Source organism: Pongo abelii, chromosome 12 (genome assembly GCF_028885655.2).
Source record: "Pongo abelii isolate AG06213 chromosome 12, NHGRI_mPonAbe1-v2.0_pri, whole genome shotgun sequence".
NCBI lineage: Eukaryota > Metazoa > Chordata > Mammalia > Primates > Hominidae > Pongo > Pongo abelii.
Genome location: NC_071997.2, coordinates 109406870 through 109431247, shown reverse-complemented (window position 1 = coordinate 109431247; position 24378 = coordinate 109406870). Strand labels below are relative to the sequence as shown.

The following is a 24378-nucleotide window of genomic DNA, read 5'->3' as shown; positions in this document are numbered from 1 at the left end:
TGTCTACCACGGTACAGGGTGGCAAATTAGAAATGACTGAGGGAGTGGTCTAGGTGGCCACAGACAACATCCCCCCTACTGTCCTCATATCCTAGGAGTGAGACACAGGAATCTAGAAGCTCCCTCATTCCAAGCTCCCAGGATCATTCATCAAGCTCAGCCTGCACCAAGAAAACAGACTACAGGATCCACCCAGCAGTGGGCACTTCAGCAGTGGAGCTAGCGAGGACAGAGCTGCCCTGGGACAAGCAGGGGTGAGCAGGTCAGCCAGAGGACAGCTCCCAGGCAGGCAAGCCCATCAAAGCCAGGAGACAGAAAGACGCCTTGAAACCAGACGTCCTCTTGGGAAAGTGGGACAGGAGGAGAAGAGCCTGCTTGATAGGGGAATCACAGACCTGAAAAAGAATATGAATTTTCATTGGTTTATGATTTACTGGGTCATGAGGTCTCTTTTAAACTAGAAGAAAGAATGCTACCTTCCCTTGTCAAGGCAAAAGACAGTTTTTGGTGGTAGTGCTGGTAGTGGTATTTGTGTTTTTGTATCATTGCTATTTTTCCTGCCATCAGCAAGAAAGTAAGATCAAACCAGTTCGGGAAGATTAAAACAGCAATGTTTTTCTGCATATGCCAATATTTAACTGCTAAATTTGAGCCCCTCTACAACCTACAATTGTCTTTTGAGATGAGGTCTCACTCTGTCACCTAGGCTGGAGTACAGTAGTGTGATCTCGGCTCACTGCAACCTCTGCCTCCCAGGTTCAAGCAATTCTCCTCCCTCAGACTCCCAAGAAGCTGGGATTACTGGCACACACCACCTAATTTTTGTATTTTTAGTAAAGATTGGGTTTCAGCATGTTGGCCGGGCTGGTCTCAAACTCCTGACCTGACCTCAAGTGATCCACCCACCTCAGCCTCCCAAAGTGCTGGGATTACAGGTATAAGCCACCATGCCCAGCCCCTACAACAGTCTAAAGGGTCTCTAAGGAATAGGCACACACAGCAGATGGACTCTCAAGACAGTGGCAACTCACAAAGTCCAGCTGGTAGCAGCCACTTCATCCCAGTGTGAGTCCAGCTCTGTGGAAGGAAGACTCTAGCAGCAGCCACAGCTGAAGGACAGGGCCCAGCACTTAGCAGAGTGGCCTGCAAGGGCTGGAAAGGATGTCCAGCACCAACCAAGTGTTTAATCCAAGGAGAAATGAGGTTCTGGGCAGGAAAACCAGTGCAGACTACCCAGCTTCTGGTCTGGAGTGCCTTGCTGAAGGTTTCATGGAAAACATTAACTCTGGGGATCGTCCTCTGCTGGACATTCTCAGCAAGAATAACTTCAGCCCACCTGCTGCCCTATCACCCACCCACCTGATCAGGCTTGACTCCTTGGGGAACCACTGCTGCTCATTCCCCAAAGATGCCAGCCTCATTGTTCTCCCACTTCACACAATGAGAAGAGATAATGGACTCAAAAGCACGTCATGAACTGCAAAGGGCTACACAAAAGCTGGCATGGTTATTAATATTAGCCGCATTTATTTTTCTCCAAGACAGGGAGATGGCAGCATTTATGTGTTGGTAAATCTCGAAAGGCGTCCTGCCTGGGCCTTCTTCTCCTTCCCTCCTTTGGCCTGTGAACTTCTCAGTCCGACCCAATGAGTCATTCTGATGGCCGTGTTGTTCATTATCATAAACAAACAGTTCATGCCTGTCTCAGCGCCCAGGACACAGGAGGCCTTTGCTCAGTACCTGCTGGTGGAACTGAACAGAACTAAAAGAGACGCTACTCTTGTACTGATGTGAAAACACCTGGGCAAGCAGTATTCTGACCACAAGCAGGTACTTCATGAGACAGCATTTCATCATTTGTCTATGAACCTTATCTCTGGAGTGTTCCAGAGGGCAGGACCCATTTCTTCTGCATATCTCAAACCACCAGTGTCCATCCCAGGCCTCCAGCCTTGTTTGGTGAAGGAGTGTTCAATCGATCATCCGAGTGATTGCTCAATTGAAGATATGTTGGTCAAAATCCATAAATCAATCCATGGGCCCACATCCCAGATATTGCAGGAGAGGTGTGGGGCTGAGGGCCAGGATACCACAGTTCTGGCTCTTAACTGCCACAGGTTTAATGCATGGCTTTGGAAAAGTCACCTCCCTTCTTTAGGCTCTGGTTTTTTCACCTGTAAATTCAGGAAAGAGGATTTTTAAAATCTTTTGAGTATGTGAATCCATATTCTGTGATTTTTATCTACCCCCCAACTCTCCTAGGCAATTCGAACAAAACAAAATCAGATAAAATCATCTCCAACAATTTCACACAAAAAAGAGCTGCCCTCTTCTTAATGAGATTCCAATGAGGTTAAGACTGGTTTTCATTAGATTCTGCAATTGTTTAACGCCATTAGAATGTTGTTTGTAGAATGATTTTTAAATGTGTGTAAAATGTAAGTAAATGATTCATTTAAATATGAATCCAAAGAGGTGACAAGGCCACTAGGAGGCCCCAGCACATGGTCAAGCAGGAGAGGCAGGGGCAGCAGGAAATGGACCCAGGGCACGAGGTGCCACACACAGCCTCGAGGGTGGAAGCAAAGAATAGAGGCTGATGAATCCGGGCCTCTGACCCTAACTGCAGCAACCTATGAGTCCCTCTAATTCACGTGAAATCCCAATTTTCAAAAAATAGCAACACAATTCGTGTCAAAATTTTACTCAGCATAGCTTAATCTTGAATCTTTGATGATTTGAAATCATGCAACTTTCAATTATTGTGGCACATGCAGGTTTAGACACACACACACACACACACACACTTCTCCCTCCCTCTCTAGAAAGCATTAGATGTTTTGGTCTTAATGATGTGGAGAAATAAAAAAAAGCACTAGACTTGAGCTGCTACCCAGACTCTGCCATAAGAAGCCATAGTGCAATGTCTGGAATGCAGTGTGAGTGCATGCCCAGCGAATATTAGCAATGATGATGATGATGATGATGATGGAGATGTTGATGGCAATGTTTACAACTATGACTGGAGAAGTACAGAAGTACCAGGGACACCCAACTCAGACTAGAAGTTAGTGCGCCCTTTCTGGAGGGAGTGACATTTTGGCCAAGCAAAGAGGAGAGAAGGGGCCCACTCACATGCAGGCCAGGATGACTGTGCATTTCTGCCAGCAGAACTCGCCATGGGCGTCACCCTAACCTGGTGACTGAGTGCTCCTCCTAACAGCTGTCTCTGTCCAAAACTTGGACTTCAGCTCTTCTTGCCCCATTTCTAGGCTCACCTCACCTTCCCCACTTGACTGTCAGCGGTGCTGAATGTGTGCTCCCTGGAAGCTGTTTTTAAAAATAAATCTTTGAGGTGAGTTTGTTTCCTGGGCATCTGTCTCTTTCTCCAATAGCAACTCATTTAATCATGAACAGCCTTGCAAAGTTAGTAACATTAGCATCCTCACCGTACACGTAAAATGGTTAGGAGTGCCATGAGCTGGATAACTGAATACTCTTCTAAAGAAGAGGAAACTGAAGCATGTGTAGGTGAAGTATGTTGCCCATGTTGATACAGCCTAGAGTAAGTTGCAGGGCTGAGGTATAAACCCAATTCTGTCTGTCTCCTAAGTCTGTAAGTTACAACAGCATCTCATTCTCAACACCTTTTATTCCAAGGATTTCAGGCTGTCTTGCCTGCAAAGCTGTGAGCTCTGCAAGGTCAGAGACATTGCCTGTTTTGCTCACTGCTGTATCCCTTAGCACAGTACTTGGCTAGGGTATTGAGCAGTGTCTCAATAAATATTTGTTGAATGAATATATAATGCCATCTACCTTAGGAGGTGATAAAGGGAAGCAAATGTGTTTCTGTGGTGCTTAAATTATATATCTATGAAAGTAAAAGGTATTTGAAGTACAGTTTTTAGCAACTAAATTAGGATCTGAACAAGAAACAGCAGCCCTCCAAGTCGCCATACAGAGGGGACTCAATAACACTTATTGGTATTACACATGATGAAGAAGCTGGGGAGAGAGCAGTGGTGCCAGGTGCTCTATAGAAGAGCACGGCAAGAAGCTACTACCACCCTTTGGATGGAGGAACAAAGAAAAGCCACAAAGTTGCCCGGGTCAGGGAGCTGGGGTCACCTGGTAGGTAGACAGTGAGTCCATCCACAAGGAGCTGGGGCCATGGACGTCGCTGCTTCTGCCAAGGACTCCATCTAAGGCAAGGAGAAAAGGAGAGAAATGCACAGGTTTCTCCCTGCCTCTTGCTGTCAAGTCTCCTTCCAGTGCTTTTCATTGCCCAAACCAGCCAGGAGTCCACAGACAGGGGAGTCTGGAAGAGCATCCAACCTATGTGACTGCCTGTGACATGGAGCTGGGCAGGGGAGGGGAGGAAACCGGCTCAGGACAGCACAGAGGTGGATTCTGAACCTAAGATTTGAAAACTATCACGCGAAAAAGGAAGGGTCAGAGTTTTTCAGACATTTCTTATACAACAGTATATTGTATTCAGGAATATCCAGAGGAGGATGTTTTGGACAAATTGGAGAAGTGGCCACCTCTGGCTCTGAAATTCCCAGCTGAAATGGGTGAATGATGCAGGTTTGGGAACGGGGAACAGATGCAGTGTGAGATGTTTTCTCTTTCTTCATTCCACTGGGATGTTGGTCCCCATGAGACCCACTGCCCTGGGCCCTTGCCTGTCCACAAAGACAGCCTGAGCCTGGTCCCTTCAGCTCCCTCCTGCTTAAGAACTGGCTCCACAGCCACAAGGCTAACTGACTTAGCAGAGCAAGTTCTATGGCCCCAAGTAAAGACCTCTAGCTCAGAGCAGGCTAAATGCCTCATTTCACCAATGTTCCCCAGTCCAAGTCATGGAAGATAGATTGACCACCAGAGCAGGAAAGACCCCATGAGCTTGCCTGGTTCTAACCCACTCTCCGCCTCTACCTACCTCCTATTCCAAATGCAGACACTGAGGGACAGAGATTGAAAGAGGCTGGACCACAGTCACATGGCTCCCAGGGGAGGAGGGGCAGATATGTGTGTGTGTGTGCTTGAAACTGAATGTTTCACAATATAAAAGTGAAAGACTATAAAACCTTGAAAGTTGGAGAATTGGTGTTATGGTAAACTGAGTGATTTGATTCAAAATGATCATACTTGGCACATTAATCTCAATTTTAAAATATTTATAGTTAATACATACAAATCATACTCAAGAGAGCTTAACAATTTATTTTTGATGATGCTAAAGACACCAAAGACCTTGCCAGCCCTCCGTTGGGGATGCCTCAAAAAGATGCAGGAGATATAGCTAAATGTGTGATGGCCTCAGGACATGTCCTGGAAACCACTTTTAAAAATAAATCTCTGGAGACTTTGCCTTCTGTCTATGACAGAGTAGCTTGTGTCAGGTTAACCATCCTGCAGAGAACAACTATAAAAGCTAAATATATTTCAAAAAACAGCTGTTAAGAGTCATCAGAGAGTAACAAAGGCAGCCAGGACTTTAGGGGCCAAGATCCTGGAGTGAAGGGAAATGCAGTGAGTAAATCCTCCATTTCCCCCACGTTTTCCCCTCAGGGCATTTGCTGGCTCTCAAAGGATGTCATTGAGACAGAGCAGAAACATTGGCCTAGACCTGCAGCAGCCTTGCTAATCTGGACAGACAAAAATTAGAGTTCAAAGCTACCAAAGTGACCAGAACAATGGGGACCCTTATCCTGGAGAAATAGGCCATAGAGAAATGAGCTAGGCATTCTGCGTATGACTCCCCCTCAAGGGATTTTCTCATTCCTCACATTGCATTGGATGGGCAAGAGACCAGGAAACTAAGCCGTAAACAGGCTGGAAACCCAGCAGAGTTTGAGCAATCTCAAAGTGATGGGGAGAAAAAATATTGAAGTTCAGGGCCCATCAAGAAGGAGAGATGTTGGTAAATAGCCTAGATTTTCCACTGAGACAACAGAAGGATTATACACAGTAGATGGATGCTAAGATTAAAACCAAGCCAGACATAGACCATCCCTCACAAAGCCTAAAACTCAGTCTCTAAATATCTCAATTCATGATTAGATCAGGGTGATTTGCCCCCTCTTTAACTGTTGCTAGGGAAAAAATAAACACCTCTGTAAAGGAAAGCAACATCATCCGGAGCCTCAGCAATGTTTCATTCGCAATATCCAGTATTCGGTCAAAAATCACCCAGCATTCCAGGGGACATGAAATGAAACCAAGTTTGAAAAGGAGAGAGACTTTAAAAAGAGACATATAGGTGGCCCAGATACTAGAGTTAACAAAGACTGTATTAATAGTTTATTAATATGAATAAATATTTTCATCAAAAAATAGATTAAAAGGTAGAGAATTGGAATCTATTTAAGAAGAAACAAATAGGAACTGAGAAAGACAATAACTAAAATTAAAAATTCAACAGAGGTCGGGTGCAGTGGCTCACACCTATAATCCCAGTACTCTGGGAGGCCCAGGGAGGATGACTGCTTGATGCCAGGAGTTCAAGACCAGCCTGGGCAATATACTGAGACCCCCATCTTTATTTTTTTTTTTAATTTAAAAATTAGCTGAGTGTGGTGGCGCACACCTGTAGTCCTAGCTGTTGGGGAGGCTGAGGCGGGAGGACTGCTTGAGCCCAGGAGTTCAAGACTGAAATGACCTATGATTAGACCACTGTACTCCAGCCTGGGTGATACAGCAAGACCCTGTCTTGAAGGAAAGAGAGAGAGAGAGAGAGAGAAGAGAGGGAAGGAGGGAGGGAGGGAGGAAGGAAGGAAGGAAGGACAGAGAGAGGAAAGAAGGAAGAAAGGAACAAAGGAAGGAAGGAAGGAAGGAAGGAAGGAAGGAAGGAAGGAAGGAAAGAAAGAAAGAAAGAAAGAAAGAAAGAAAGAAAGAAAGAAAGAAAGAAAGAAAGAAAGAAAGAAAGAAAGAAAGAAAGAAAGGAAAGAAAGAAAGGAAAGAAAGAAAGAAAGAAAGAAAGAAAGAAAGAAAGAAAGAAAGAAAGAAAGAAAGAAAGAAAGAGAAAGAAAGAAAGAGAAAGAAAGAAATTCAATAGATGGATTTAACAGCAGAAGAAAGGATTAGTAAATTGGCAATTAGGTCAGTAGAAAAATAACCAAATTGAAGCAGAAGGAAAAAAGATTAACCACACATGTATGTACAATTAGAGCGAAGGAGAGAGAGAGAGAGAGAAGCATAAGAAAGATGTGGGACACAATGAAAAGAACCAACATAAATGGAATTTGAGTCCAAGAAGCGGAGAACAGAGAAATGGACAGAAACCATGTCTGAGGAGATAAAACCCAAGAATTATATTAACATACAGATTCAAGGAGCTCGAACAAAATTCAAACACAGAAAAACAAAGAGAACTATACAAAGGCACATTAGAGTAGAGCTCCAAAAAATCAAAGACAAGAGAAAAATTTTAAATAGCCAGAGGAAGGGAAAAAAAGATACATTAAGGAGCAACAAGACCTAATCCACACAAGCAATAGAAGCCAGAAGACAAGAGAAGGATGAAGATAAATGCCAAAATAAAATAACGGGTAGCCTAGAATTCTACATCCAGTGAAAATACCCTTACAAATGAAGGTTAACAAATATCTCAGGTGAATAAAAACTGAGCGAATGTGTTGTCAATGTGTGGATAAAGAAAATGTGGTATATATACAACATGGAATGCTAGTTTGGTCATGCTTTTTTAAAAAAATACACATTAGGTACAATGTACACTACTGGCATGACAGGTGCTCTAAAATCTCAGAATTCACCACTATATAACTCACCCGTGTAACCAAAAACCACGTGTACCCCAAAAGCTATTGAAATTTTTTTAATTAAAAAAAAGTGTTGTCAACATAGACACACTGAAAAAAATACTTTAAAGGGAGTTTACTCAGACAAAACAATCCAAGTTAGAAGAACAGCAATGCAGAAAGCAATAGAGAGCAAGAAATGGTACATATGAGAGTACACTGAAATGCAGTCTATTTCAAACAATAAACATAAGAATGTCTTATAGGATTTCAAATACGTAGAGAAAAAAAAGCATGACCAAACTAGCATAACAGAAGAAGTTAGGTAAATGGAATCAAAGTTGTGTGAGGTTCCTGTATCGCCCAGAAAGTGGTGAAATTATTAATTGAAGGGTAGATTCTGTTAAGACATACGGTAAATCTCTAGTACAGGTTGTTAAACTGTCACTATTGCCAAAATCAAGTCCAGAGCCTGTTTTGTACAGTTGAAGAGCTAAGAATGTTTTCCGCATTTTTAAAGAATAGTGGGGGTAGGAAGAGAAGGAAGAGGAGGAGGAGGAGGAGAAGGATTGGGAGGAAGAAGGAAAGTCACAGACTGAAGGTGGTGCTCAAAGCCTAAAATATTAACTTTTTTTTTTTTTTTTTTTTTTTTTGAGGTGGAGTCTCGGTCTGTCACCAGGCTGGAGTTCAGTGGCGCGATCTCGGCTCACTACAATCTCCACTTCCTGGGTTCAAGCAATTCTCCTGCCTCAGCCTCCTGAGTAGCTGGGACTGGAGGCATGCGCCACCACACCCAGCTAATTTTTGTATTTTTAGTGGAGACGGGGTTTCACCATGTTGGCCAGGATGGTCTCGATCTCCTGACCTCGTGATCTGCTCACCTCGGCCTCCCAAGTCCTGGGATTACAGGCGTGAGCCACTGTGCCTGGCCAATATTTACTATTTAACCCTTTACAGAAGTTCATCAGCCCCACTCTGGGTAATACTGAACAAACAATAAAAGAAAGTATAACTTACAAACTAATAGAGGGAGGAAATAGAATAATAAAAAACAATTAAAAGAAGGCTGCAAAGAGAAAAATGGAAGAAAACTAGATAGAACAAATATAAAACAAATAATAAAATCATAGAATGAACACCAAAAATATCAGGAACGTATTAAAATTTAACTGGACTCAATAATCCATTAAAGTAAAAAGATTGCCAGACTATAAAAACCAAACAAAACAAGAAGACTCAGCTATATGTTACTTACAACAGACAGAAACAGAAACAATTTGCCATGAAAACACTAACCAAAAGAAAGCTGGCTTAGCTATACCGATATCAGACAAAGCAAGACTGTAAGGCAGAAGTATCTCCAGAGATAAAGAGGAGCATTTCATAATGACAAAAAGCCAATTCAGCTGGAAGATTCGATAATCTGAAGTTTGTACGCACCTAAAAACAAAACCTAAAACGTGCAAAGCAAAAACTGACAAAAATAAAAGGAAAAGCACATCCATTATCATAGCTGAAGATTTCAAATACATCTTTCAGCAACTGATAGAATAAACTTTCAGACAATAAATCAGTAAAGATACAGACTTGAACAACATGATAAACAAGGGTGACCTTAGTGACATATACAGAACACGGAGCCCAGCAATAATGGGATTACATTCTTTTCAAGTGTGCATGGAACATTTAATAAAATAAGTCATATTCTGAGTCATGATGCAGATTTCAGTACATTTCAAGGGGCTGAAATCATACAGAGTATGTCCTCTTACAAGAGTGAAAATGTAGTAAAAATTAATAGGAAACATTCTTTAAATCCCCAAATGTTTGAAAATGACTAAATAACACTTCTAAATAACCCACGTTTCAAAACAACAAATCGGAAATTTAAAATTTTAATGGAAATTAGAAAATATTCTGAACTGAATAATAATGAAGAACCAACATGTTAAAACTTGAGGAATAGAGCTGAAACTATGTTTAAAGGAATAATGTATACCTTAATTACGTATTTTAGGAAAAAAAGAATGAGAGAAAATCATTGATTTAGTGACCATTTCTAGGAGCTAGAGAAGAACATCAAATTGGGACAAATAAATTAGAAGGAAAAAAATAATAAAAATATAAGCCAAAAAATGAAATAAACATAAAATAGAAAAAAAAAATCAACAGAGCCAAAAATTGGTTCTTTGAAAAAACTAATACAATTTACAAATCCCTCAAAAGACTGATCAAGAAAAAAGAAGGAATGAACTACTAATACAAATCATGAAAAAGGTGCCATCGCTAAAAATCCATGCAAGCATCAAAGTGGCAATCAGATGATGTTCTGAACAACTTTGTGCCCCAAAATTTGACAATTTAGATGAAATAGACAATTTCTTTTTTAAAAAACACACACAACTTGCAAATATTGACACAAGAATTAGAAAGCCTTTATTTTTCTTTTTTCCATTTTTAGTAAAGACAAGATCTCACTATGTTGTCCAGGCTCGTCTTAAACTCCTGGGCTCAAGTGATCCTCCCGCCTCAGCCTCCCAAAGTGCTGGGATTCCAGGCATGAGCTACCTTGCCTGGCCAGAATTAGAAAGTCTTTATCATTTGATCCACTAAAGCTGAATATTGCATTGCCATGATCCAGTGATTCAATCTGATAAATGACTACTGAGACATACTGAATATGCCCTGAAATGTTCTTAGGGAAACTATTTCTAAGAGATTAAAAAACACTGGAAGCTACCCAAATGTTCATCAATAGTAAAAACATTAAATATATCATGGTGTACTCATGCAGTGGAATACTATACAACAATGTGAAAACTGAACCACTCCTCTAGGCAACAACACAGATGAATTTCACAGATTCTGATGTTGAATGAAAAAAGTCAGATACAAAAAAAAAAGATACGGTGTGATTCCATTCATGAAGCAAAACTGTTTTGATGAAAGGCAGATGTCGGTTACTTTGTGGAGGTAATGAGTGGGAAAAGCATAGGAAGCCTTGGGGATGTGGGTGATGTTATGTATCTTGAAATGAGTTTGTCCAGTATGTAAACATTTACCAGGCTGTACTCTTAAAATTATGTACTTTTCTGAGTATATGATAATGTCAACTTTTTAAATTTACAAATAAATATTAGGCCAGGCACAGTGGCTCACACCTGTAATCCAGCACTTTGAAAGGCCAAGGCGGGCTGATCACCTGAGGTCAGGAGTTCAAGACCAGCCCGGCCAACATAGCAAAACCCCGTCTGTACTAAAAATACAAAAATTAGCCAGGCACGGTGGCGGGCGCCTGTAATCCCAGCTACTTGGGAGGCTGAGGCAGGAGAATTGCTTGAGCCCAGGAGGCGGAGGTTGCAGTGAACAGAGATCCTGCCACTGCACTCCAGCCTGGGTGACAGGGAGAGACTCTGTCTCAAAAAATAAAATAAAATAAAATAAAAATTAAATAAGTCTCTGAAGCAAGATTGTTTCTGGGTGTCTGTGTTTTTCTAATAAAAGTAAACAGCAGCACAATATTTACCCCTTCGTAGCCTTATAAATAGAACTTGAGAGCACTTTAAAAGCTTGACTCTTGGATCGTGTTTTTCCCAATACTCGATTGGAAGAAAGATTCCCCTCCTGCTTGGGAATAGACAGTTCTCTATATCTGTTGACCTATAGCGTAAGGAGGATAAAGTGTGGGATTAGGAGGAAGGGGATTTGACCTCCATCTAAGAAGCCATATCAGAAGGATCCACCCATGAAAGCAGTGGAGTCCCCAACAGAGAATCCAGCAATAGAGTCTCAACTTTCTGACATTGGGTTTTCTAAAATGGGTATTTATAATACAATAGACACCATTTGAGCACTTATTATTCAGTGTACCCTTCACCTCTGAGAGTTTGGATGATTGAATGGTGCCTTTCATGCCAGAGGGGTGACTGCTTTTGCAAAGGCATCAGATTGGGGTACTTTTCACCAGAGAAGTCCTTCCTCCAGTGAATCAGGAGAGAAAAGAGAATCCGAACGAAAATGAATACACTAAATTTTAAAGACAAAAAGGTAAAGCTGTTTTTGCCATGGTTTTCCTATACCTAGATTTACTTTGTTGACTGAAGTAGTGTTGTGGGTATAAGTGATTTTTTGAAGAGAAAATTAAAAAGACTTTTTATATGTCCCAATAGACAACAACATGGTGTTAGCTAATGGCATTGTCATCTCTAAAATAATTACTTTTGTAATAATCTGTTTATTAATGAAGTGATCTGCAAAATAGATAATGGTTTCTTAGGATTTCAGGCACAGAGATCCTTCCTTCTCCTGCATTTTGCTTTGTTTTGCAAAACTATATCATGAAGAAACTCAAAATTTGCTGACAGATTTTCTTAACTACAACAGTTTCAGAAATGCATGCTCAGGTAGGTTAAATATGCCCACATTCATTGGATGTGCCCTTAAATTATTCTCTCTGGTAATGGAAATGTTTTAAAACTGGTTGTGATGGCTGCACACCTCTGTAAATTTACTAAAATTCACTGAGTTGCACACATAAAACAGATGAATTTTATGATATGTAATAATTCAATAAAGGTGTCTTTTTAAAAAAGGAAATCAATTGAACATTTTAAAAAATTATTTCCTCTGTTTCCCCATCTTGTTACGGCAATACTGAACATTGAGAAAGAAACATTTCAGGGAAAGAGAGCAACTACACAAATGCTAATTAGATGCAAATATGGAGAAAGAAGATTCAAGAGTCCTAGTGGCCCACACGTTGAACAATGAACACAAGTCAGCAGCAAAACGTTATTTTTTCTGCTGTTTTGTGTTTTTTTTAGAACATTTCCCCTTTCAGGACATGTTCTAAACACAGTACCTCTTATGCCTTAACACCAGAGATTTGGCATAAAAATGGAGCCTGGGTGCTTCCAAAGTCAGTACTTAGTTTAATACTTATTCTCACTTATTACTTGTTACTCTTGCTCCTTCTTTTATCTTCATTAAATACCACCCTGTTCAGTTCTTATGTTGTCTGTGTAAAGGTTAGTATCCACAGGCACATGGACTTGAGGACAGGAATCACATTGTATTCTTCCTTGTACCCGGAGTCAGTGAGAGCACCTGGCCAGAAAAGGCCCCATTTCTCTCTTTCCTCGTCCAGTGCCTGGCAAAAAGAAGATGTTCAAAAATGTTCATTTCCTTCCTTTCTAGAATTTAGGTGCTCCATCAATACCAAACCTATAACACAGACTTGATAAAAGAGGCCATGGCACTTCCGTGTGGCCCACAGAGGAAGCATCTGCTCAGGAGGGTCAGCGTGGTCCCTGCAGTTGAATAGGATCTGAATCTAGTGGACAGGAGGCCCTTCCACTTCTCTCCAGCCATCCAGCCATTCCTTGTATCACAGTCAGTTCACAGCCCCCAACCGCAGGCAAGCCCATCCTGTGCCCTGTGGACTCTTTCGTCCACCTGCTAGATTCTGGCAGACTCTTCCTGGTATCACAGTGACCCCTCCACATGTGCCCGAGGCTCTGTCCAACAGGCCTTGCGCAGCCCACATCCAGCTCAGCTTGGACCCAGGGCCCAGCCCAGTCCAGCCCAACACAGAGAGAATTGTGCCTCAGCTGGAGGGTGGATGGTGCTCTGTGGTTCCAAATGGCCAAAGCTGGGAACACTGGAAGGACGACCACAGAAGAGATGTGACACACTCACTGTCCCAGCCACTTGCTCACTGCCCACCTCAGTAGGACTTCCTAAGCTCCAGGAGAAGTGGGGGCTTCAACCGGATCTGTGCTTTTTTACGTCTGCCCAGGGCCTAAATGCCATCATCACAGAGCTGTTCCTGCCGCCTGGCAGAATTAGTAGGTTTTTAACCTCCATTTCTGGAATCTTTTTACATTATTTCTGACAACTCTGTTACTTTGGGTTAAAAACAAACTTTAGCAGCTGTGTAACCTTTAGTCTACAAAGATTGTCAGATCCAAATTCAGAAAATAACACTGCTTCAAACTCCTGTAGCTGAGAAGGCCCAAGGTGACAAAATCCAGGAGGGGAGAAAGCTGTTAGCTGAGGATGCTAAGGAGAGAACAGGGGGAGGCCAGTTACATTTCATATTAGCCAGAAATGTCTGACTTATGTTACATTTTGGAAAACACAAGCTGCAATAATGTCACCACTGAATTAACACCATTAAAGAAAAGCGATTATTAGTGCTTAGAGTTATAGACTCTAATAATAATAATAACACACACAGTATAGCATCCCAGTGGTTAAGGGTCTGGCTTTGAGAGTTACATCTGGATTCGAATCCCAGTCTCACCATTTTATGGCAATGCTGTGTGTTTACCTAACTTCTCTGTGTCTCTGTTTCTCTATTTGTGAAGTGGAAATGATGCCCAACTCTTCAAGGTAATGAGGGATTAAATGAATGGAAGTGAGACTCAAAGGACTTGCAGTAGACAGAATAACAGCCCCTCAAACCTGCTGTCTTCCTAATTCCCCAAAGCTGTGCATATGTTACCTTATATGGCAAAAGGAACTTTACAGATTTGATTAAATGAGGAGAGAGACCTAGATTATCTGGGTGGACCTAGCATAATCACAAGGGTCCTTCTGAAAGGGAGGCAGGCAGTTCAGAGTCAGAGATAGCAACACCATGGCAGAAGAGAGGTCAGAGAAAGAGTTAAAGACACTTTGCTGCTGGCCTTGAAGACCAAGGAAGGAGCCAAGAGCCAAGGAGTGCAGGCAGCTCCTGGCAGCTGGAAAAGGCAAGGAAAGCCTCCTAGAGCCTCCTGAAGGAACACAGCCCTGCAGATGCCTCGATCTCGGCCTCTAGTTTCCAAAACTGTAAGATAATCCATGTATTTTGCTTTAAGCCACGATTTTGGGGTAATTTGTTACAGGAGCAAAAGAAAACTACATGGGGCTTTGAGCCTACTTTAGCACAGTTCCCAGCACATTCTAAGATGTCTCCAAGTGCAGCCAGAGCTAGTAGCTACTAATAGTGACGTTAACGATTCCTTTGTGACCAAACACCCATCAGAGGCCTTCAGCTCTTCCAAGGGACTTTCTCCTCTCCACTCGGTCATCACCACTGACAGGTGCTCCCACCCCAACAGGCGCTCCTCTGTTTTAGGCAGCTGTGAGATGGGTATAGAAGGGTCACTCCGGGGTGGACCTGAAATTTGCCTGCTAGGCCTTTCCCGAAACCAGGCCCCCCCCCCCGCTAATGACATGCCTTCGGATAACTGCATGCAGGTCTCAGAGGCCTAACCCCAGAGGCTTCATACCTAAACTCTGAGTTTTCTCACCTTCAGACTGACCTCTTGCAGTTCCTTAAATGTTTCTCAGATGACAGAATTCAGAGCTCCCTCCCTGAGACACATCGCTCGTCTTCCTCTCCACACTCCCAGGCATCTCACAAAAGGGAACTCACCACCAAATGCCACATTCCAGGTGTCGAGAGCACCTCTTTCATGTTTCCCCCAATTCAACCCAAGACCACATTGGGCTTAGAGTAGCTCAACAACGTGCCGCATTACTGTCAGCTGAGATTCTTGTTTTTTACTCTCTGCCAGATGCTTTTGCCTCTTGGCCCTGCACCCACACCGGGACTGTTTGGACTGGAGCATCTGACCCTACCGTTTCTCTGTTTCATCTTATATCACTACGTTTAGCTTAGCACTGTAGTCTGTTCTTTGGGCCCTGGTGTGTCAACCAAAGTATTCTCTGCATGTCGCCTCAAAATGTGTTAGGTATTAACGAAGTCATCTATGTCCACACACTAATAAAAATATCAAATGCGACAGGTGACGACAACTGTGCCTTCAACTAGAAATTTACTTCTGCAAAGACATTGACTAGCGTCTTTGGGACTGGCCACAAAAACAGTTCTAAATCCACCTAATAGGCATGCTGGTCTGCAGCTGAAATTACTTCATCTCATGCACAAGTTTATCATGAGATTCCTTGGCAGATACCAAGCTGAGGTGTGCTTTGTCTTTACCACAGCTAACACAATTCCCTGACATAATAATCTAGCAAGCCTACCACGAAACTGGGAATACAGTTACCTTGTCGTGGCTTGCTCTTAAAGAACCCACACAGGCTTCTAGAGGATTCTGCTCCATTTTTCACCTGCTCACAACTCAGCCTTAAGTAGTCTCATCAGGGAATTTAATGAGGATGGATAGGATAGCCCCACTTTTGTAGTTTGCAGAAGCTTTCCCCCTCTTTACTAATCAGAGCTATATTTTGCCATTTCTAGTGTTCCAATTTCTTTCACAGTCTCCATGTTCTGTAAAGATTATCAGCAGAGGCTTTACAGTTTCAGAGGCGAGTTCTCTCTACTCCCTGGAGCGTAATTTGTCCTGGCCAAGAGACTTGAGCTCATTTACGGCAGCTTGGTGCTGTTAGAATCTTTTCACTCATCTAGAGCTTCAATTTTCTCTTACCAAAGTTTTCTTATTCTTTTGAGTCAGTAGATTGTTCTCCTTGGCAGAGAAGAAGGCGGCAGAGTTCTGCTCCCTTGCTGTCATTCTAAAATGCAAATAGCGTGGTGTTCCTTGGTCAGCGTTAAATCCTTGGGTGGCTGGCTCCCCTTGGCTTTCAGCAGTGATTCTCAAACTCCCCTGGGGTACTTGTTAAAAAGGCAGATTCTCCAAATCTCCTCTCAGAGGCTGTCAATTGCCATGTTAGTCAGGGTAAAACTAGCTGTTAAAACAAATCCAAAGATGTACGGAGTCTCAAACATGATAGAATTTCTCATTCTCCTAAAGCCCAATAAGGAGTGTTCCGGATTAGTGGGTGGTCATCTCCAAATAGTAATTCAGGGATTCAGGGTTTCCTCAATTTTTGTTGCTCTGCCACCTTCAACATGGGGCTTCCAAGATCCCTGCGCAAAAACATAAAGCGAAGGAAAAGTGCATGGAGAAGGTGCAGGGCAATTTTAATGGCTCAGGTCTGGAAATGGCAAGCATTAGCTGCATTCACAGTCTATTGGCTAGATCTCAGTCACATGAGTGCACCTACCTGCAAAGGAGACTAGAAAATTGTCTAACTGCAAGGATGCTGGGAGATGTAGTCTCACTCCAAAGGACGCTGGGAAATGTAGTCAAGCTCAGGAAGAAAAGAGAGTTATACTGAGCAGTCTGCCCATATGGACATAAGACTTAAGAATCTGCATTTTCACAAACCTCCCAGGAGATTCTGATGTAAGACCCCATTTTGACCAACACTGCCCTGTCCACTCCCAGTACAGGCACCCAAGGCCTTGCGAAGTGGGTTCCACAGTCCTCCCCAGCCCTGTCTGCACCTCCACCTTGCTCTAATCATATAAAACACTAGCAGCTCCCCCACCCTGCCAGGCTACTTCACGCCTCTGTGCTGGGTGTCTCCTTTTTCTCTGCCCTGTCTCCCTTGGTTCACTTGGCGAATTCCTGCTGATCCTTTGAGACTCAGTTCAAGTGTAATCTCTTTGGCCAGGTCATCCCTGACCCATCTGCCCCAGGTAGCACTATAGAGCCTTTCCTCATGTCCCTGACCCTCCTGGCCAGAATCTCATTATGGTATTGATTATGCTGAATGGCATTTTGCATTTGCCTTCCCATTTGACTGGGAGACCTTTGAGGGCAGTGACCTTTCCTTTGTGTACTCTGCACTTCACACCTTGCCTGGTACATCGTGGCCGTCAGGCAGTCAGGAAGAGCTGGCGCCACAGAAACTGACCACAATCACAGAGCAGTTCCTTTCTTGATTTTCTGCCCATGTCAAAAAAAAAAAAGAAAAAAGAAAATGAAAGCTTTTTTTGGTTGTTGTTATCATTACAATTTCACTGCCTTAATTAATTAGACCTAATTAGCAAACTAGGCTTGTGTGACTCTGCTACACCTATCGCTCCTTGTTCCCTTTTGCCAGCTCTACTCAAAGTTGAGCTTCTCCAGGAGCTGCCCTGGTCTCATCAGCAACCTTTTCCCACCTTACTATTTCTCTTCAAGAGCACTGGCAATTTACACATTGGGAATTCTACCAGGAGTTTTCCCACCTTCTTGAGCCATCTCTCTTCTTTTTGGAGTCTCACGTCCTCTGATTTCTTGGGGACCGTCAGAAGCCTGAATTCCTGAAATCTGGGAAATACACCCTGTCATCCTTCCATTGTCTAGAAATCATGGAATCTAAGATGATTGTTGAGGTAGCCAGCCTCCAAGATGGCATCCAGTGATCCCCACCTCCTGGTGTTCACAGCCTGTGTCCTTTGTCACAGTAAACCAGGGTCAATTGTGTGGTCAGTCCACGATTGGGCTCACTTGCTCTCTCATACGCTCACTCTCCTTCATCACTTGCTGCTCAGGCAGAAACCAGGTAGCCCTGTAAAGAGAGCCACATGGCAAAGAACTGAGGCCTCTAGCCAACAGTCATGCAAGTAAACTTGGCATTGAATCCATGAGCCCCAGTAGAGCCTCGAGATGACTGTAGCCTCAGCTGATGTCTGACTGCAACTTTGTGAGAAACACAGAGCCGGAACCACTCAGCCACACTGCTCTTTGATTCCTGACCATCAGATAGTGTGTGAGGTAATAAATCTTGTTTGTTTTAAGCTGCTAAGTTTTGGGTAAATTTGATAGGCAGCAATAAATGACTAATACAGTTGGGGTTCTTTCATTCATTCTCATCTTATCTTTCAGTCTCCTTTAGGTCAGACTTTAGCAGCATGTAAGATGCAGCCATCATCTAGGAATGCCTGGAGCTTCCCAGAGCAAGGCACTGTTCAACTTCCACTCCGGTTTTGAGACAGATGAAGCTTTAACCTTCATCTAGCCGGACTCCCTCCTACTACGTGTCTGCATGAAAATTATTGCATATTTAAATATGTACATATTTACATATAAAAATATGTAATATTTTTAAATATTACTAAATATTTAAAATAAAAAGAAACAAGAAAAATAGAGTTTTAAACAGTGTCTGTTGCATAGTAAGTGCTGAACTACTATCTGCTTTTACTGACATTGTCATCATTCGTACATCATTATTTCATGTACCGTCGCCCCAATTCACCATTCCATTGCTTTTGAACAACACGTACACATCAACTGCCACAGGTCAATTTTAATTCCCAGTAAAACTGGCCTTGAGTATAATGATAAGTCACAGCTGTACCCTTTTAAAAATCTCAAATTCAGTTTAATTGAATTTACCTGTAGACTGCCAGGCACAGCGTCTCACGCCTGTAATCCCAGAACTTTGGGAGGCCGAGGCAGGTGGATCACTTAAGACCAGGAGTTCGAGACTAGCCTGGCCAACATGGAGAAACCCTGTCTGTACTAAAAATTAGCTGGGTGTGGTGGCCCACTCCTTAATCCCAGCTACTCGGAAGGATGAGTCACAAGAATCGCTTGTACCCAGAAGCAGAGTTTGCTGTGAGCCAAGATCACACCACTGCACTCCAGGCTGGGCACAGAGTGAGACTGTGTCTCAAAAAAAAAAAAAAAAAAAAAAAAAAAAAAGAATTTACCTGTAGACTGGTATAGAAATATCTTAGATTTCAAATCTTGTTCTGACTCTTTCCTAAAGCTGCCTATTCTCCTATTTAAATTCTGGGTGTATCTAGTGAAATTTTACATTAGCCAGAACTCTCTAATTTTGAAATTGTCCTGAAGCCATATCGACATTATTGAGGGTTTAGACTTTAACTAGAAAATACTCATTGCATTCTAGGAAAATTCACAGCCACCTAAAGGAGATGCGTCTGATTTGCAATCATTTTCCTGAATCTGCAATAAATGAATCTACAAAGGACTGAAATTTCTTTAACGAAAATTGTCTGGTAAATATTTTTAAGGGTTTGAGAGCAGTGAAAAATGTTAACATAACAGGCCTATAGCGTTACACTTTTCCACAGTTAGCATTTGTTTCCAAAAGTCTAGAGGAGAAACCTTTTATCTCAACAATACTACATTTTTCCATTTGTAATAGTCTCTGATTTTTAAGTAGTTACTATTCAAAACATTTTATAACCTGATAGAAATGTTCCTTCCTTTCTACAGTCAGGTAACCCGGCATATTTGCACTATTTTCCTTAGAGCCTAATTGTGGCAAACCATTCACCATGAGTGCCTGAGGCCTCTACTTCATCACCTGTCCTGTTTCATTCCTAAAAGTCTTCTTTTGCCCCATGTTTTCACCTGTGAGTTAACCTGTGAGTTGCTCAAGGCCTCTTGGAAGTAGGTAGGTGATACATCTTAAATAAATGAAAATAAATTAGTGTGTTTCTGACCACTTGGATGTGAACTGAATTTCCAGTAAATCAGCCACAGATTAAGTATCTAAGGGTCCACTCAAGGGAAGCCCATGCATCCTTTTGTGATGCAAACTAGAAAATCCTTCTGCTTTACAATTTTGAATTTTCATATATCATATTTTCTTACAGTAAGGTGCACCTGGACCAGATGGTGGCTTGTATCACAGACTTTAGGCTATTTTTAAGACCCTCAGTAAATATTCAGCAGGTACCCTGGTGAAATCACCCCTTCCTTGTCACCCTCTGTTCCCTGGGCACAAAGCCTCAGTAATGCTGTTGACGTTCATGTTTCCACTGGGTGTGGTCTCACAAATGTTTCCTCCTGGACCCTTCAGCACAGAAAATGTGTGCAGCTTCACAGATTCTAGTAGGGGTGAACATGAAGAGGAGATACGGATTTACATAGTCCAGAGGACCCAAAATAGCTGAGACCACTAGATACTTCACACTGCAAACTGAGGTTAATCTCAGACTCTGAGGCTGCATGAAACTTGACCCCCAACACTTCCATCTGCAGGGAGAATAGAGAATGTGTGTCTTGGAAGACAGGCTGTCATTTGCTTGTGACCGTGACAGGCTACTTCAGCTGTGGGGGTACGGTGATTACCAGTAACTCCTGAGACAGAGCCCTGGACCAAGGCGTATTCAATAAATTGCTGATGAAAATGAGATTCACTGCCAAGGCTCCACGAGGTCATCCCGTCTCCTCCTGCTGTGCTCCCCCAGTAGCCCGTGTGGACTGGGTCCCTTCTCAGGCTGCCTGGGTCCCAGCAGAGGGCAGAGGACAGTGGAGGGTCCCTGTCCTGGGGACAGTCAAGGCAGAGCAGTCACCACCTGTGCTGGGTGAGTGGTCACTGGCCTTCCTCTGGCCCGATTGGGGGCTCCAAAATGATCATAATCACAAGCCTGATATTGGCCCTACATCCTACCGAAAACCCACAGGGAGAGGGAAACAGTAGCGCTGATGGATTCTAGAGTTGAACAGGAGGTAGGTGGGACCTTTACCTCTTTTTTCTTAAAAACAGCTTAAAAATACATTTATGCCAAGAGCTATCAGGGCTCAATCCTCTCTCAAAAGTCTCCTGAATTTTGGCCAGGTGTGGTGGCTCAGGCCTGTAATCCCAACACTTTGGGAGGCAGAGGCAGGCAGATCACTTGAGGTCAGGAGTTCGAGACCAGCCTGGCCAACATGGTGAAACCTCATCTCTACTAAAAATAAAAATAAAAATTCACCAGTGTGGTGCTGCACACCTGTAGTCTCAGCTGCATGGGTGGCTGAGGCAGGAGAATCTCTTGAACCTGGAAGGTAGAGGTTGCAGTGAGCCGAGATCGTGCCACTGCACTCCAGCCTGGGTGATAGAGTGAGACTCTGTCTCAAAAAAAAAAAAAAAAAAAGTCTCCTGAATTTTATCATTAGTGAACATGCTTCGGTGAGTGAAAAAAACACTCTAAAATTCAAACTAAATTTTCCTTGCAATCTATCCTAACAATAATCTGGGTCTTATTTTTAATAATCTGTCATAGAGAAACACCGGCCCCTTCTTTAACATTGAAAAAGGAAAGTGACATTTTGATCACCGTCAACAATTTAACAACCAATAACTATATACTGAGCAACTATTCAGTCCATTCCTCCAGACACCATGGATGAAGAATCCCATTACCAACGGAGAGAGTGGAAGCCGCTCTCTTAAAACGCCCAAGCAGTGTCTCATGTCAGTTTGGGAGTCACAGCCATCCAGGAAAATTGTTAGTGGCTCTGTCTAATTAGCACTCCTGCCACCTGCAAACAAGTGGTACTAAAAAAAGGTGCTGAATTCTTGCCATTGAGAATGCCAAGAAAAGACACCACTGGTTTCATTCTGACTCTTAGAATCTAATATTTCACTGATTTGGCAGGTTGGGGGTGGTGGGAGGAGGGGGGAAGGAAATACACTTTCACTTTCACCCAAAGGAAATGACTTAACAACAAGTCGTGTTTTAGAAACGATCATATGGTAATGAGTCCTCCAATCCAGCAGTCCTCCCTCCTGACCTCCTGGCCCCTGCCTTCCCCTCTGCCTGGTCTGGGCTCCCTCTGCCTCCCACAGAAACTGCCTTCTCAGGTCCAGTCTTAGACCTTTCTCCTCCAGGAAGCCATCCTGACCAGCCTAGCTCTTAGGGAATCATCCCCTTAACCCCACAACACTTGAGAGTCTCTTCCCCACAGGTGAGCATGAAGTTGTATTTCTTGATAACAACTGCTGTTATCTTAACCCTTGTCAAGAACAAGAACCAAGTATTGTATTAGGAAACCTCGATCACTTTTTGGAAAATAGGCAGGGTAAAAATGATTGGCATATAAGCCACCTTATACCTTCCCTGTCTTCCTGAGAGTTGCCAGCACAGAGTTGATCAACAAAGCAGGTTCTCAGTAAATGGTTGATTGCATGATTGGCAAATGCCTTTGTGACACATCACAGAGCATGGTGGCCATGGTGAAAATTTGGCAGCTGTGACTCCTTACTTCCTGCTTTAATCAACATCGTGAGATTGAAATGCTGGACACACAGTAGGTGCTAAATAGATTTTTATGGATTGATTAACCACTGGAGGGACTGTGCCTTATGTGGGATTTATTAATGCTTTTGATACCAAATAGGGGTGGTTTTAATAGAGTATAATGTGTTTAAAAAAAAAAAACAGCAAACACAAAACCCCAACCAGGACAGAGGCTGGCAGCTGCTCTGTTTACACCCACTGTGCTCCTGGAAACAGATGTCCTGTCAAACCCGAAGGTTTCTGATGAGTCTTCCACTCTTCCGAGTGACCTGAGTGTTCAGTAATCAAAGGGACCAGTGCCCTTCTTCTACATTAGTGCTCTCTGTTCTAAGGCTGATCTCCAGTTATGTGTCTGGGATAAAGACTTTTGCTGATGAAGGCAAAAATCAGCACCCACTGTATCTACTCCAAGGGAAAAGCACTGGGCTAATGACAAAAGAAACTGCATTTGTATGTTTGGTGTGGTAAAAAGAACAGAGGCTTTGGGACAATCAGGCTCAAATTCCAGCGCTGTCACTTACTGTGTGATTGCAGGTTCTCATCTACCCTCTCTGGAACTCAGTTTTGGGGGCTGATAATACCAATTCCACAGGTTGCTGTGAGGATTAACAAGATATCATGGGTAGAGTTCTTGGTACAGTGCCTGACATATAGTAGCCACTGGGTAAAGGTCCTTTTGTTGTGGCTATTATTATAAACACAGACGAGGACAGAAGTCCACCTTGGCCACTGTGGGTTTATGGGGTGTCCCAGGTGGTCCTGATGTGACTTCCTCTGGTTCCTCCTTAGGTGACAGTGGCCTTTCCAGTACAAGTCCTTGTCTGATTGACTGCACAGATAATGGTCTATGATCTGAGCGGGGAATGGATGTTCTGGAGTGTTCCAGTCCACTTCCCTATGCACTATGAGTCTGCTCCTTCACTACCCATCTGCTTGGAGTGTACACATTAGTCCTGATCCCAGTGCACAGACTGGGGCTCAGGACAGGGAGGGTTGGCTTTTGGAGAACACACCACCAAGTCAATCCTGTGCTTCATGGAGAAATCTTTGACCATGGTGGAAGAGGTTCCTGGGCACAACACACGAGTCCCATGAACCACACAGAGAGATCCATGCCAGTCATGGGGCCCATCCCATGGGCCACAGAGTAGAGCAAAGAATGACCCAGAAAAGATCCCAGACACCAGCAAGATCTATGTAGAGAGAGAGAGGAGACCCCTGACACAATGCAAATCCAGTTTATGTTGCCAAGACACTAGGTGCGCTGGGACAGATCATGTGAACAACAGCACTCTGAAATGGAACTCATGTGCAGACCAGCGCAGACCCTTCATAAGTGGCTGTGTCCACACTAAACAGCTCCCAGCAGGGCAGAGCATCAATGATGAGGAAGGCTTGGATAAAACGAGGATGGGTGAGGACAGGGTAGACAAGCCCACTGGGAGCCTAATTCACACAGCTTTTCTCATTCTCCTTCACAAGCTGGCTCCCCCGGTGAGCTGTTACCAAACTTCAGCCCGGAAGACTTTGCGGTGCTCCAGAACCAGCACCCTTTGCACCACCATGGCCCCAGTAGGTCCTCCTCTGGATAAGACCTCAGCACAGCTCTCTTTTCTGATCCTGCCAGCAGGGAAACTGGGAGCATCCTTTCTCCTTCATCTGGAGAGGTAGCTGAATAAGGATTCTTGGAGATCCTATTTTCCTCTTTCAACTGAGGATCATTCAAAATCATCTGTAAGACACTGTGAGGGCCTCACATTCCCAGATCTTAACCTATCCCAGACCCTGCAAAGC

The 24378-nt window shown here is 43.2% G+C and overlaps 1 long non-coding RNA gene across 1 annotated transcript; it reads right to left on the bottom strand.

Moving 5' to 3' along the window:
* Positions 1-1433: 1433 nt before the first annotated feature.
* On the bottom strand, positions 1434-22429 carry LOC112132008 (uncharacterized). The gene is made up of 7 exons (XR_002913822.2): positions 22400-22429; positions 17788-18110; positions 17412-17503; positions 16776-16862; positions 15818-16638; positions 4129-4202; positions 1434-2174 (listed from the first exon to the last, which is right to left on the bottom strand). It is a non-coding gene; the product is annotated as an uncharacterized LOC112132008 (long non-coding RNA).
* Between the last annotated feature and the right edge of the window lie 1949 nt (positions 22430-24378).